The sequence below is a fragment of the Mesoplodon densirostris genome, chromosome 10 (assembly GCF_025265405.1).
Source record: "Mesoplodon densirostris isolate mMesDen1 chromosome 10, mMesDen1 primary haplotype, whole genome shotgun sequence".
Lineage (NCBI taxonomy): Eukaryota > Metazoa > Chordata > Mammalia > Artiodactyla > Ziphiidae > Mesoplodon > Mesoplodon densirostris.
Genome location: NC_082670.1, coordinates 22,345,581 through 22,359,885, shown reverse-complemented (window position 1 = coordinate 22,359,885; position 14,305 = coordinate 22,345,581). Strand labels below are relative to the sequence as shown.

The window sequence follows — 14,305 nt, the reverse complement described above, 5'->3', positions numbered from 1 at the left end:
ACCAACTTGAATTGACACCCGATGAATCTTCCAATACTCCAGGACTTAAGCTTTGCTTGGGAAAAATGGGGTACTTGTAGAAGAGGACAGAGGTAGAAGGTGGAATAATATCCAGAGAAGCATTCCCGATACACATACCAAGGGTAATTGAAGGACTCTGAATATTTGTCCGAATCATGATATTAGCAGTGGATAGGTAGCCTAGCCTAGCAGAGGTTTGCCCCTTTATCCAACTGTTTGAATCAAGTGATGGAGATTCAACAGCTTTAAATACATGCCCTTTCAGATATCCTTTGGATTTGCCTGATTACTGAGAGGTTTAATTATTTTTTCAACCTCAAACACACTTGGAATAGAGTTTGCACTCAATTTTTTTTTACAATGAACCATTAAATGGCTAATGACTTTTCTAATTTCAAGGTCATAAGTAGAAGTATTTATCAAGTACCTTTGAGGGACAATGGATAGTGCACTGAAGACAGAGACCCATGGCCAATGGGGGTGAGTTTAAATCCTCTACCATTGAATCATTCTTGCTACTCACCATTTCTCCTAGTAAACCTGCAATTTTCCCTTGCATTTTTGCTCTTACCTCTACTCTAAAGGAAGAATAGAGGAAGGTAAGGGGAAAAAATTAAAGAAAGGGCTAAAAAAAACCCTAATTTAAACTTTATATTGAGTACTGTAATAGCTGTTTCTACTTTTTAAGTGATTCTGGACTCTAGGACATCAGTGAAATTTTTGAAAAGAGAAGAATATGATGTCATCCTAAGAGAAAAATGATTAGTGACAAAACATATAAAGCATCTAACAAGAGTTTGGAGACAAATGAAAAAAGCATTTTGAGGTCTGAAGCCTTAGACTCTTTTCTAGACAGATTTTTACATAAAAGTTCTGAAAAACACATCAAATCCTAAAAACAAATGTGTTTCTGTGTTATCTGCAGTTTCTTTTGGCATTCTAAGATATATCTTAAAATAATTTGTCAGACTCTACAAATGCTCAATCCCCCATACTTAGAAATGTGCACAGAATTCTACAAGCAATGATTGCACCCTAAGTACCTTCTTGCTTCTCACTGTCATGGGCCAACAGATTAATTACACCTTTGTTGAGCATCAGGTATGCAAATGTGTCAGAAGACTGACATTTTAAAGAACCCCTTAAAATGGAATTGAATCTAATCAGTAATATTCTGTACCTCCAGAAATGTTGACTACTTAATAGTACTAAATGATAAAACTATTGTTATTCTATAAAACAGCTTTAAACAAATCATGGACATTCACAATCATGTCTTTGTTAAAGGGACTTCTCTCTAACTGAAATGCTATTTCATTCTTGACCTAAACAATTCTTCATTCAAACTTCCTCCCCCATTAAATGTGTCCTGGCTTGGGATCCTCAAATGGACAGCTCCTCTTTTTTGCTCTCAATGTAGGCCTGACGTTGTCTTAGGCCAGCTGTGTGGTTCCTTCTTCTTCATGGCCAGGTATTCATTTCTCGTGTTGGGCACTGGATAAAGTTTGGTGAACCGATTCAAATGGAAAGTCCCTTAAAAAGGTGGAAGGTAAGGCACGGTGATGATGGAAAATGTTGGGGGGAGAGAAATGATTAAGAAGTGTTTCCACTTGGTGCCCACACACTTAGGTGTGTGAAGTGAATATGATAACGACTACACTATGGAAAACTACTTCCAAACATTGTTACTCTGCAGACTCAACTGAGATCTTCTGGATTCAACTGTCCTTGTTTCCTGTTACCATACTTTCTTCTCTGTGTCTACAATTCCACATAAGCAGCACACCAAACTTAGGAGTCTTGAACATCCACAGATTGTTAAGTTTAAAGTTCTCTGAACCTTGCGCCTAAACCACGATCACACATGGAAAAATCGAAAGCACTCGGCACTCTCCAGGGCTGACATTTACATCTCGTCTCCATTGTGGAGTCTCTGGAGCTGATCTTTCCTTGGCTGCCTGCCTGGAGCTGAGCTTTCAAAATATCCATGTCTGAAAGAGGTCTCTCCCTAATATCAAACTCATATTTCCATTGCCACCTGCATTTCACATGAGTACCACTTGCACAGTACACCATGAGCTCAACTGATCATCAATCCCACTGGAAATCTGTGGTAAAACTTGACTCCTCCCACTGCCTTACCTGACCAATCAAATTATCTCAAAGTCTTCCTGATTTTACCTTCAGCATATGTGAGATGTCCTTCCCTTCTGTTCATCTGTTGGTTCCTATTTGGATCTTCAATATCTCTTCTTCACCACAATCTACAACAGCCTCTTCCTGTTCTCTCTGTCTCCAAGACTGGCCATCTAAAGCCATTCTCAACACAGCAAAAATCTCTGGCTTAAAATACAAAACATAATTTCCTCCTTAAAATTTCCCCATCTTAAACCTTTCTTCTTTATCTAATATCTGCATTTTAGCCTATATATCTCCCTCTAAGCACTGCTTAGTTGCATGTTGTATTTTCATTCTTTCAGTTCAAAGTATTTTCTAGTTTCCATTGTACTTATACTTCATTTAGGAGTGTAATGCTTGTTTCCCAGTATTAGAATTTTCTAATTATCTTTTTGTTATTGACTTCTAGTTTAATTCTGTTATTGTCAGAAAACATTTAAAAAATTGTTTTAGCCCTTTAAAATTTATTGAGACTTGTTTGATGGCACTTGTTTGTTTTGGTGAATTTTTAATATGCACTTGAAAATAATGTGAATTCTGCAGTAGTTGGGTGTAGTCTGAATGTCTGTTAGGTCAAGTTGATTGGTTACTAGCTATGGTTCGTCTTCTCTATCCCTACTTATTTCCCCTTTTCTGTCAGTTTCTCATCAGCTGCTCAAAGTGGTCTTTAAAATCACCAACCATGATTGTGCTTATTGTAGTTCTTGTTTTAGTTTTCTCAGTTTTGCTTCATATAAGAATTGATATGTCTTCTTGCTGAATTGATCATTTTATCATTATGAAATGTTCCTCTTTATCTTTAGTATGACTTTTTACTTTGATGTCTACTCTATCGCGTATTGTATACCCACACCAGCTTTCTAATGGTTGATGTTTTCATAGTTTATCTTTCCCCGTCACTTTACTTTCAATCTTTTGTCTTATTTTTCAAGTGTATGTCTTGTAAGCAGGACACAGAGGGCTCCTGTTTTTCTTTGTTTTGTTTTACTATTTAGCCTGCCAATTTCTGCCTTCTAATTGTTTATTCCATTTACATTAAATGCAATTATTTATATTTGGGTTTAAGTTGGTCATCATAATTTTTTTCCATTTGTCCTACTTGTGCTCTGTTTCTCCTTTTCTACCTTTCTTTGAATTAATATTTGTTATTCCATTTAATCTTTGTTTAACCTAACATGTAGTATCGTTTCTCTCCAGCTTCTTTTAAGATGTTTTTATCTTTGTTTTTCAAGAATTTCAACATAATTTGGCTAGTTAGAGTTTTCTTTATGTTTATCCTGGTTGTTATTTGCTGAACTTATTGAATCAATGAGTTGTTGTCACATTTTTTCCCCATTGAGCTATAAGTACCCTTAAGATTAGAGCATTTTAATGTATGTAAACTACACTTTGATTTAAAAAAAAAAACCTTCAATGATAACGTCTATACTCCAAGAATTAAAGGGCAGTCTCCAATCTCTCATCATATTCAGATTGAAATCTACCTCCCCCTCTTTGGAAGGCACATCCCTCTTCCCTCTGATCTGGCTCATATATTTCCATTTAAGTCTCATTTCTTTCCATGCCTTGCTTCAAATTCTTGGATTCCCACCCCCGCTCCACTCCACGAACTATTCCCACTTCATTCAGTTCCCAGTAACAAAATTCCCTTTCTACCTCTCTACAACCATCATACTTCTTTTCATCTATGAAGTCTTAGATTTGGTGTCATTTTCTCTGGGAAGCCTTCAAGGGCATTCTAGTTTTTTGGCTGTTCGAACAGGTTTCTTCTGAACATTGTGGTAGACATATTTGGTAAACGCATTTCTATTCATGTATAATATTGTTGATTTCAAAAAAAATGGAAAAAAATTGAGATCTAGGGCATCAAGGAATATCTTCATCTATTTTCTGCGTGTCCGGTTTCCGTAGTGTAGTGGTTATCACGTTCGCCTAACACGCGAAAGGTCCCCGGTTCGAAACCGGGCGGAAACAGCTCTGGCTTTTCCTTCTCTGATTTCTGAATTGTTTCCCATTTCGGCATAAAACCTTTGCTTCCTTTTCGTGGTGCCAGACTTCAAAACATACACAGACATTTGCGCTTTTTTTTTTTTTTTTTTTCATTTGCGCTTCTTTTGAGGTCCAGGGGTTTAAAATGAAAAGCCGTACCGACGCCACCGGCGCTGAAGCCCGGGTCTCCCCGCCTCCCCTCCCGCGCAGGTCGCGGGCCGCTCTTTCTCCTCCTGCACTCGGCGTCCTCCCGCTGGAAGGGCCTAGAGGCCGGAATGGTGTCAACCCGAGGAGACACCCGCTGCACAAGACCCCGCCTGCGCTGCGCGGGAGACACTGGCTCCCTTGGACGTGTGGGTTTTCTGCGAAGTGACTTTCTCCTGAACTTCAGAGGAAGAAAAGTGCTCCGCTTCGAAACTGAGCAGCGACCGCAAACTGTCCAGTTATGCTTATTCCTATTGGTACCATCCAGTAGTTCCAAAACTCATCAGGCGTAGATGGGGAAGAAGAGTTGTGGGGAGGAATAGGGGTGGGGGGTTGAGTAAGAGAAGACCCCTGCCCTCAAGAACCCCCTGGGTATCTGTCCTGGAGAAAGGCGACTCTTCCCTGCATTTTCGGGACCGCCCCTTCCCCTCCGTTCCCACTACCCCAGGAAGATCCTCTGGGTCTGCTTCTCGGCGGGGCTTGATGTTGGGCTATTCAACTCCAGGGGGTGTCGCCCCGCAGGGGGAAATGCCGGATCCGCCCCCTCCCACCACGCCACCCCCAGGCTCAGGGAGGCCTCGGGGCCCTCGCTTGTCGTTGATTCCTTTTCTTCAGCGGAATCAACGCAACGTTTTCCTAAAACTCAGCATCTGGCATCCATCTCAGGCGGAGACCGTCCCGGATGAAAGGAAGGATCCTGACCATTTCTGAAATCAGTTCGGTATTCGGGCAGTTTGAGGGATTTCCCAGAAATAAGAAAGGGTTGAGAAGTTTGGTGACTTGTTTGTGTATATTTCATGATATATTTGCTAAAAACCATTAAGGAGGACAGTTTTTCTTTTGGAATGGACATAACACAGGAAGGAGGGTGCTTCCGCTTTCCTGACCCACCTTCAGGGAAATTATTTCGTCTTGCAAGCGTTCAACTCAGTTAACATCCGTGCCTGCACGAAGTGACCACACGGGGGCGACAGAGACTGGGATCTCCGAATGGGAAGCAGGGGCTCCGAATTTGCCCCTAGCAGCCTCTTGGAGGGTTCTCACGATCCTTGAGGTGAATTCTTTCAAACTTATTGGGGGAATTTAACTGGGTTTTCCTTAGAGGTTAAGTCACACCAGATCTCATATTCTGGATATTTTGTCTAGATAAAGGGAGGCAAGAGGAGGCAGAAACAAGCATTTTAAGAGTCTGAACCACACTACACGTTGTAGATGTCATATTATACAACACATTACGTATAACTGCTCCAAATACCAACTCTTAAATACTTCTCCACCCTCATGTCACAGCTCACTGTCTCTTTCAGTCTGTGTTCCATACTCATGGGCCTTCAGGTAATCCGTCTCTTTGCACATGATGTCTCCTCTAGTTGAAGAGCTTTGTGCTTGCCTCCTTGCTTAGTTATCTCTTGCTCGTGCTTAGATCTCAGCTGGATTATTACTTTCTCAGGGAAGACTTCCTTAAAATCCCTAAGTGAACGTCCTGTATTACTCATAGTATCATGTATTCTCTTTCCCAGCACATTTTACATTTATCAGGGTGATAACTTTCTTAATGTCTGTTTCTCTCACTGGAATGTAGTAAATTGCATGAGGGTAAGAGCAGCGTCTAGTTTTGCTCATCAATGAATCCACACTGCCTTGCATATACCTGATACAAAATAGACACTCAGTAGATACTGGTGTTAAGATTGAACCCTTACCATGATTCTCTGAGGAAGGTATTCTTTTCCTAATTTCACTGCAAGACTCAGTATCTCAGTAATTTGAGATACTGAGTCTTGCAGTGATCGCCTATCTGGCCTAAGTGTGGATCTAGTGTGTGTGTTATGACTCAAACATGAAATACGCCTGGCTCCACATTACCTGTTCATTCCTTAATATCCTATTGGAAGTGGGTGTATTTTCTTCAAAGTCGCAAAGCTCTAATCTTTGCACCTGCCATGGGTAAGGGAGGAAAACCTTTTCCCCAACCCTCTTAGGTCTGTAGCTGGGACCTATGAATTAAACTGACAAAGGACAGATTACTTAAAGAAAACGTTTACAAATTTTATTGATGTTAATATTTTTATTTTAATTTTACATGCACAGAGACTTCACAAAAAAGAAGTGAAAACCCAAAGAAGCAGTTAGACTCAAAAGATTTTATACTGTTTTAACAAAGGGCAATAAATTATAGAGCAGTAGAGACAGAGAAAAGAGGGATTTGGGCTTCCAAAGGCAGTAATCTGGGAAGGTAAATACATAGGGAAACTAATAGAAGATAAGGGTTATTTTAGCAAGGTTGTTTGTGCAGAGTCATCTTGGTGTTGACTTTCCATCTCTGGTGATAAGGGTTGTTCTCCTCCTTCTGGTACAGGAGATGGGGAGGGGAACATCTTCACAAAGGGAAATTTACGCCCTGCTTTTAGGCAGAGAGGAAGAGGGCTGAGAGGCCTTCCTGCGTTTGCTTTTTCTCCATTGCCTTCAAAACCATCCTTATGCCAAAGTGGCATATTTTGGGGTAGCATATTCTGATTCCCTCCCCATGTCATGTTGTTGAAACTAAAAATGGGAAAGAAAGAGCTAGAACAGTAGTAATAGCTACCATTTGTTACCAGCTATTAAATCAAGTAGTTATTGATTTTTCATATATAAACTAACAAGCAAGCCTAAGGGGGTAGGTGCAGTTGTTATTGACAATCATTTACTTGTTTTATAGATGCAGACACGGAGGAGTGCTCAAGATCACCAAGTTGTAAAACTTGGAGCCAGTATTTGCATCCATGAGTGACTGGGGCTAAAGTGTTCCACATTATTGCAGTTTTCTAGAAGAAGGGTGGGCCTACAGAAAGACATGGATATTAAGATGGTGATACTGAGCGTAGAATATGAAAGCGATTTTACCAGATTAGGGAGAAGGCAGAGAAAGCCAGATATGAAGAGTCTCGGAGGACATGGAGAGTAACCAGAGATAACTGTCACAAATATTATGCTTGTTGTTGGTATTGTTCCCCTGGAGGAAATAGGGAAATGAATATTTCAGAACAAAAGGAGACTTGAATTTTTTCATTTAAGCGAATGGGTATGAACAATGGTCCTGATGTTGAGGCAGTGTTCCCTAAGACACAGTATATAGATTGCTGCCTTTGAATGTGAGCATCAGAAAAGTTCTAGTCAAATACATGGTTCTTGTGGAGGAAGCAGTTTGTTTTGAACCATCCCAACCTCTGTAGTTCTTCCTCTTTCCCCAAGTCAGCCAACACTGCTTCCCTATCCTCCCCCCTCAACTTCATCCCTAACCCTTAAGGCATCTCTGGAAGAGCAGAAAGATCTTTAGGAAGGAAGTCTGAATGCTGGGTTTTAGTCTTGGTTTTATTATGTTGTGATCCTGGGAAACTTAATAACCTCTCTGCATCTCATTTCCTCATCTGCAAAATGGGATATTAAAACCCATTTCATTCATTTTCAGCAAATATTTATTGAATGTCATCCATTCAATAAATGTACCAGACATTCCTCAAGGTACTGGGAGTCTAGCAGTAAACAGACAAAACTCTCTGCCCTCACTGGAGTTTGCACTCTCATAGAGGAGACAGAAAATACACACAATAAACAAGCTAGTTTTAAAGTGTGTCAAATGATCATAAGTGATATGGAAAAAAATAAAGAACGGGGAAGAGAAGCATCGGAATGAGGGGAGTTTATACTTATGGCCGTGTTTCACTGATAAGGTGATATTTGAGAAAAGACCTGAAGTAGATAAGGGGCTGAGTCATACATATATCAAAGCAAGAGTATTACCAGCAGGGGGAACAGTCAGTGCAAAGACCCTGAAACAGCAATGTGCCTGATACATACAATGTAAAACAAGAGGGTCAGTAGTAACGGCAGCAGAGTAGGCAAGAAGGAGTACAACCAGAGAAATGAGATCACAGACAATCCAGTAGGCCCAGTGAGGACTTTGGCATTTACTCTGATGAAATGAGGAGTTTCCGGTTCAGTTTTGAGCAAAGCTGTGCCATAACGTGTTTTAGGTTCACAAAGATCTCTCAGACTGCTTTTCATAGATTGTTTTGTAGGCATGAAAAACGTGGAAGAAGGGAAACCTGTTAAGAGATTTGTGCAATATTCCATGTTAGAGATGAAGGTTTCTTGGAGCAGGGCTGTAGCAGCTGGGGTGGTGAGAAGTTTTCCAGATCTAGATACATTTTATTAGTAGAACAAGACAATTCACCCACATCCGTGGAATGAAAGAAAAATTGGAGTATTAAAAAATGTTGCCAAGATTTTTTTTTTTTTTGCCTAAATATCTGAAAAGTCGAAATCGCCACTGAGTGAAATAAGCAAGCCTGGAGTTGGAGAAGTTTTTCTTGGGGACACTTAGAAGTCCATGATCTTATCTCTTCTTCCACCTTGCATGGAAACAATGCATACTTGTCTTTAGTCTGATGAAGGAAGACTTTCCCGGTGAGCTGTGATGGCCGAGTGGTTAAGGCGTTGGACTCGAAATCCAATGGGGATTCCCCGCGCAGGTTCAAATCCTGCTCACAGCGTCCTCGTTTTCGATGTGGCTTCGGTAAAATTGACTGCTGTGCCAACTCGCCTCACAGAAATCCCTCCGGCTGCAGTTCCGATCTGGAACCCAAGATTTTAAAGAGGTTTAAAGACCGTGGGCGGCTGCCAGATTTCAATCCCTTTCATTGCTCTGTGAGCCTCCTGAGCCCAGCCTCCCCACTGTCCTCACTGGGTTTAGAGCGCGCTCAAAAGTACTGGCTGCGATGAAATGAAGTTGTTAAATCTGTTAAGGAGATTACAGCAGCAAACTGTACAGACGAGACGTTGTAATTTGGGAAAATCGTTCCTCTTTGTGATTGTAGAGAGCCGATGATAAAGAACGCTTCTTTAAAACATTCCCAGGCAGCAATCTTCAGTGTCTGTCCTGATGTCAGCGGCTGCTGGTGAGAGCCATAAAAATTTAAGATAATATTCCATCATATTTGCTACGCACTCTTTAAGACAAGCGTTTTATACAAACGAGGAAATTGAGGCACAGAGAGGATATATTACATTTTAACTTCTGACTTTGCCTTGAATTTCAAAAACTTGGTCTCCTTCTTAACGTACTAAACCACTCTTAAAGCACTTTTGCATTTTCAGCTATTTTGCCTATTTTGAACAGCTAAGTACATTTTTAAAGCCAATTCTATTCTGGTTTCTAAGTTTATTTGTCAAATGAGATTATTAAAATGTATATTTCTGTTGGATTCTTGTCTCCTTATTGCATTTTGAGGGCAGATGAATATTCTGAGGGAAAAAAAGGAATGAAGAGCTCAAAACTAGGCAGTAATATAAGCTGGGTAAGAAAGGATGTGAAATAGAGTGAGGAAAAGTGAATAGATGACTGAGTTCATAGAGATTTGTTCAAGCAACGAGAGCTGCTGCATACTAAGCACCAAACAAGTTTTCAACGCATAGTGAGAGAATAAGTGAAGATTAACCATTGTTTTCAAAGAAATCATTTTATGTAAATCTACGTTATGCAACCAAAGCACAAAAGAAATCATGCTTTCCCAAAGTCCATAAAGTCTCTGGTTTTAACCTCTTACTCAATTAAAAAAAAAGCAATCAATCTTTCGGCTGGCATAAACTGTGGATAGTAATGAAGATATGAACATGAAAAGACTCAGTGAGCAGGGGCCAGTGGCGCAATGGATAACGCGTCTGACTACGGATCAGAAGATTCTAGGTTCGACTCCTGGCTGGCTCGATAAGCTTGGTTTTTACTTTATCTTCCTAGGTACTTTTTTCAAAAAGATACTGAAACAATTTTTAAAGTCTTTCGAATGTATTTTCGTGGAAGTAATCCTTCACCTTCTGTCAGTTGAGTCTGAAAGAGACTTCAGAAGCATCAGAGGACCATCCTGAAAATGTTCTTCCTTTCATCACTTCTTGAACTTGAGAAAAGATATTGGCTGAAAAAGACCACTGGAAGGGAGGGTTTTAAATCAAAGAAACTTAAAAAAAATAAACGAAAAAAACTTTCCTGGCAGTATCTTCTCCATCAGTATTTTTTCCCGTTGGGAAGAGTCCGCACTCACAGAGGACTACCCTGCACAGCTCTTTCCTCGCATGGCTACTAGCAAAAAGAAAAGGGACGTCTCCTGGGGAAAGGTTGAGTCAAGAAGGGTTCGGCTGCTGGGGACGCGGGATGCGAGAGGCTCCTTGCCTCACTCAGTTGGGCGCATTAGGCTCCAGTTCTGAAGCCCGGCGGATGCCCCTCTTCCTCCTCCCTCACCAGCCGTAACTGACCATCTTCTGGAAGTAGGCAGGAGCTGGGAAACCGGACCTCAGTGGACAGAAGAACCAAGAGGAGTGCCCTCCCCGTTATTTTTTTTTAAAGTAAACACCCCAGGAGAAGATAGATGAGCGTGTAAGGAAGACGTGGGAAGGCAGCTTTGGAGCGGCCCCTCCAAAGAACAGAACTGCCTCTTTTCTCTGTGTGGAGACAGAACAGAGAGGCTGGGGGGAAATCACTGCCAAGGCGGGAGGGTGGGTGGGGGGTGGGGAGGATTTCTCAAACTAAACCAAAAGAGCATCTTAACATGTGGCTCGATTTCCGCAGGTGTAGCTTGTATCCTCGCTCTGCACCGCAGGTAAATTTATCGAAGTTGCCGACGTGAGCTCTGAGGAGCCCTTGAGGCTGAAACGAAAGGAACCACCAAGCGCGCTGCCTCCGGGGGCCCAAGTCTATTGGGCTGTGAATGGATTGAAAGGAGAACTGGCGTCTTACAGCTTCGTATCCCGTTCCCAGCTCTTTACTGCTAAAGGGAGAAAAGATCTTCCGTGAAAGCCAAGCGGCAACCTCACGTGGAGCGGGCATTTACCTTGGAAACTGCCTGGGATAAGGAAAGAGAAGGAAGCACAGACGTTACGGGGACACACCCCGCGTCTCGCTGCTACTAGGACCACGCTCTAAACAACTCAGTCACTGGCCACCCTGAGCTTGCTTCCTTTTCTCGATTGAAACTCGTTTACAAGCGCCAAAATAATACTGTCTCCTGAAGGTTCACAAAAACTAAGCAGGCACATTTCGTAACTCTTTTAAACCGTAATCCTTCCCTAAAACACAACAGTCTCGTTCCCACACTACTCCTTCAATTTTCTTCAATAAACTTGAACTTTTTGTTTGTTTGTTTGTTTTTGTGGTTTTTTTGTTTTTGTAACTTGAACTTTTAAAGTTACTTTTACTTTGAAAAACTACAACAACCAAGGCGAAACGAAAATACATAGCCTTCTTGTTTCACAAAGACAATATCTGAACTTCCGGTTCTGAGCAGCAGCGTTTCGGAGTTAACAGGTACTTTGGATTCTAAGTGCCTACTCGGCAGGCACCAGAAGGTCAAAACCACACTCGACTGGCCGCTTGGGGAATCAAACCCGCGCTCTTGGTGTTATTAGCACGACGGTCTAACCAACTGAACTAACCTGCTACTCTGAAAGTTATTCTCTTTTAAGAAAGTAAATTCGTTTACATTTTTTTGTGTTTGAAAAATAAAAGGAACTTCTTTTCCCCCGCTCCCTCTAACTACATTCATAGACTTTCATGAGGAAACTACACTATTCCAATTCTTCTTATTTGGACTAGAAAATCCACGGAGAAATTTTCGTGCAGAGGCTGTCTAGTTTATTTGTGGAGAAAGCACTGTTATGAGATTTTCAATCGTGAATGAAGGGAGCCTCCGGTTTTTAGAAGCATGTCCCTGCTGGATCACAAATTGCAAACGTCTTTTTAATGACTTGCAACTTAGTGACCTAAGTTTTTCAAGTCAGTATTAAAATTTTCACCCAACTGTGCATTATCTGTATCACTCAACTTGCATTTTGAGAAGCAGGGGATCCAAGCACTAGGTCGGAGAGGATAGAACAAGTGAGATGTGCTCTTTGGTCCTTGGTGAGGCTATAGTTTTTAACATTTGAAGTTGAAGGAATCTCCTGCAGCCTCGGGAAATGTCCCTTTACATTTCCTGAGGTTGTATCATTTCTACTTTTAGAACTTTCATGCTGACTGACCCCTAGTTAAATTTTCAATGAATACATTAATTTAAAGCTAAATGAATCAGCAAGTGATGATTTTGTTGATTTTTAGGCCGACGCTGGCTCAAGAGAGAAGTGTGGGTTTCTAGTGGTATATATTCAACCGTTACTGGCTCAAGTTCCACCAGAGTCTTCTAAGTTTTATTCCTCTAGTCTTCAAGAGCTCTTGTCTTGGGTTTCAAGAGCTAAGACTTCCAGGTGCTCAAAAATCACAGAAAAGACATCTATCTGACACCTCTTCCGCAGTCACATGTCCTCTGTACGTGTCAAAATCAACCACATTCTGGCTTTTGAAGATCCTTGTACATCCCACAGTTTGTGTATAGATCCCTGATGTTCACATAGAAAGCCTTCGCGAAGGAATGAGCTTGTTTTAGTAATTTGAACACCGAAAGAATTACTGTAAATAAGTGGAGAATGGAAAGTGCTTATGCCCTGCTTCTTACAGATGCCTTTAATAACATCTAGGTTCAAACTAAATAAAGCACTAAGTTTTGTGGGGTATTTTGAGTTTTTTTTGTTTTTTTCTTTACCGCAAGGAATAACTTGAAGCTGTGGAAGAATTTATGCTTATGGGCATAGAATTGCATTTTGCCATGGAAATTAAGGGTAAATGTATGTAACCCCTCACTGTATAAATGGCACTACGGACAATATATTTGAAGGTGATGGACACTTGGTATTGAGTCAGTATCTCCTTAGTTCACATTTACAAAATGGATGACAAACAATTGCCGAAACCCGGGATTGAACCAGGGACCTTTAGATCTTCAGTCTAACGCTCTCCCAACTGAGCTATTTCGGCCACCCCTTAGCAAGCTTTCTCTCAACTACTCCCTTTAAATAGTCTTTTCTTAACAACCTCTTCCATTTCAGAAAGAAAAAAGAAAAAATTTTGTCTTGTTTTCTGAAAATATAACGTATTTCCCTTTTCAAAAATAATTGTGCCAACAAAAACTCAGGCAATGGGGAAACATACTCAAAGTTTCCTGAGTATAATAGGAAGAACAAAAAAACAGTGATAAAAGAAAATTTATGTATTGTTCTTAAGGATACGAATTGGATAGCTATAGGGGTGTGGTGATTCAGAGTTTCCCGTTGGAATGGTAAGCTTCCTAGATACATAAGACAACATCATTTGAGATCATTTCTAGCTTGACGCTTAAATATCTTTTACTCTTTCAGTTGTTTTTTATTCCTTTCTGTTCTATTAAGGTATAAGTTATATACAGTAAAGCACCCACATCTTAAGTGTACAGAGTGTTGATTTTTACAAGATTACACCCCTTTGTCACCATGCACGCTCCCTCCTGCTCCCTCCGATTTGATACCCCCCCGAAGTAAGCCACTGTTCTGAACTCTTTCACTATATCTACTGTCATTTGTTTTTAAACTTCTACGCTGAATCCGGTAGACTCCACATTCTTATGTCTGGCTTCTTTCACTCAATATTGTCTTTGAGATTCATCTATGTTTTCTAAAGTAGTTAAAAGCAGTTTGTTCCTATTTATCGACTTCCATTTTATGGATATACTACAATTTACTTACCCATTCTAAAGTCGATGGACATTTGGTTTTCAATGTAGGGTTATTATAAAAAGCACTGAACCTTCTTGTGCATGGTTTTAGGTGAACATAATCACTGATTTATTAGATAGATACATAGATACATAGGTGGAATTGCTGGTCTATAGGATATATGTATGTTTAACTTTATTAGGTGCTGCTACACTGTTTTCCAAAATGCACGTACCAGTTCTCACTACTGAAAACAATGTATGAGGCTTCTGGTTGCTTCACAGCCTAGCCACTACTGGGTACTGTCATTTTAATTTTA

General features: G+C 40.6%; 4 non-coding genes across 4 annotated transcripts; 3 read left to right on the top strand and 1 right to left on the bottom strand.

The window, feature by feature from the left end:
- Positions 1-4,100: 4,100 nt before the first annotated feature.
- Positions 4,101-4,173, top strand: TRNAV-AAC (transfer RNA valine (anticodon AAC)). Its single transcript has one exon. It is a non-coding gene; the product is annotated as a tRNA-Val (tRNA).
- Positions 4,174-8,845: 4,672 nt separating this feature from the next.
- On the top strand, positions 8,846-8,927 carry TRNAS-CGA (transfer RNA serine (anticodon CGA)). The gene has a single exon. It is a non-coding gene; the product is annotated as a tRNA-Ser (tRNA).
- Positions 8,928-10,068: 1,141 nt separating this feature from the next.
- Positions 10,069-10,141, top strand: TRNAR-ACG (transfer RNA arginine (anticodon ACG)). Its single transcript has one exon. It is a non-coding gene; the product is annotated as a tRNA-Arg (tRNA).
- Positions 10,142-13,200: 3,059 nt separating this feature from the next.
- Positions 13,201-13,273, bottom strand: TRNAF-GAA (transfer RNA phenylalanine (anticodon GAA)). The gene has a single exon. It is a non-coding gene; the product is annotated as a tRNA-Phe (tRNA).
- Between the last annotated feature and the right edge of the window lie 1,032 nt (positions 13,274-14,305).